Below are 1,302 nucleotides of genomic sequence, written 5' to 3'. Positions count from 1 at the left end.
TGTGTGTGTGTGTGTGTGTTTTCTCAAGTCAAATTCATCACATCTGTTTTTCAGTTCGGTGGTGTAGCTTTAGAGGCTTTGTTGGTTTGGATGGGTGAAGCATTAGCTAACAAACGTTAATTAAAGTTTTCAGGGCTTTGGTTTAGCTATGTCAATAATCTAAGTCTTCGGATTCACGCGATGAAGAGTCTTCCTGGAAATGAAATGTCAATACACATCTTTCAAATGTGGGTTCTTATGTCCGTGAAGAAAAAAAGACATATATTATGTTTGTTGGGCACGTAAAAAGTAGGTGTCCCGGAACGATGCCTTACAAGATCGACCTGCGCGCACCAAACAGCATGCTTCTTATAATGTGCTTATAGAACTTAAACCTCTTAGATAGGTTTAAGTCATTTAGCTGTGCCATGAATCATATTCAGTGTTTCCACGATTTTGGGATTTTAAAGAACAGTAAAAAAAAAAAAAAAAAAAAAAAAAAAAAAAGAAAGGAAACAAACAAACAAGAAAAAAAGACAACATCAGCAACAAAACAACAACAGCAACAATAACAAAAGCAGCAGCAACAACAACAACAGCAACAATCAACACAACCACATCAACAACAACCACAACAATTTATATTGTTTCTTATGAAACTAATGTACATTTTCGTGCTATACCACCTACATTAATTATTTTCCTTTAAAAAATTCTAAACAAGTTTAGTCTTGCATTTTAAAAATAATATTACAAGTATCATGGGTCTGACCTTAACTATCCGTGTTTATAATGGCAAATGAAGATGGATATTATTTTCCTTCTAAAGATCAGTTTGGGTTGTAATCGGGAAAGGTGGTCCTTTTAAGCAGCGCATTATCTACGAGGGATGACCTTCGGTTTAACGCCTGCCCATCCCTACAAGATCAGGATTTTAGTCAGGGGCACAACGAAACGCCGAGCGATTCTTTCATGTATGCGTAACGCTTTGGCTACCCTTGTCAACATACATTTCAAGTGGATCCGGAGATGTCAATGAGAGATGAAATAAAGCTAAGGTGCTGGGGGTAAAGATGCTCTAGTCTTGTTAGAGCTATTCATCTGTTTTAGTGCACACCTCACAGGCATGCATATAATAATACATGGTTGCGTGTATAAATGTATTTTGTATGTGCTCATGAGTGTGTATGCTTGCACGCATGTGTCTGAAGTTTTATGTTATGCAGTATCAAATTGGATTGTGTGTGTGTGTGTGTGTGTGTGTGTGTGTGTGTGAGAGTGGTTTCCTTGTGTGTGTGTGTGTGTGTGTGTGTGTGTGTGTGT

Source organism: Aplysia californica, unplaced genomic scaffold (assembly GCF_000002075.1).
Source record: "Aplysia californica isolate F4 #8 unplaced genomic scaffold, AplCal3.0 scaffold00924, whole genome shotgun sequence".
In the NCBI taxonomy this organism is placed as follows: Eukaryota; Metazoa; Mollusca; class Gastropoda; order Aplysiida; family Aplysiidae; genus Aplysia; species Aplysia californica.
Note: the sequence above shows the minus strand (reverse complement) of the source record.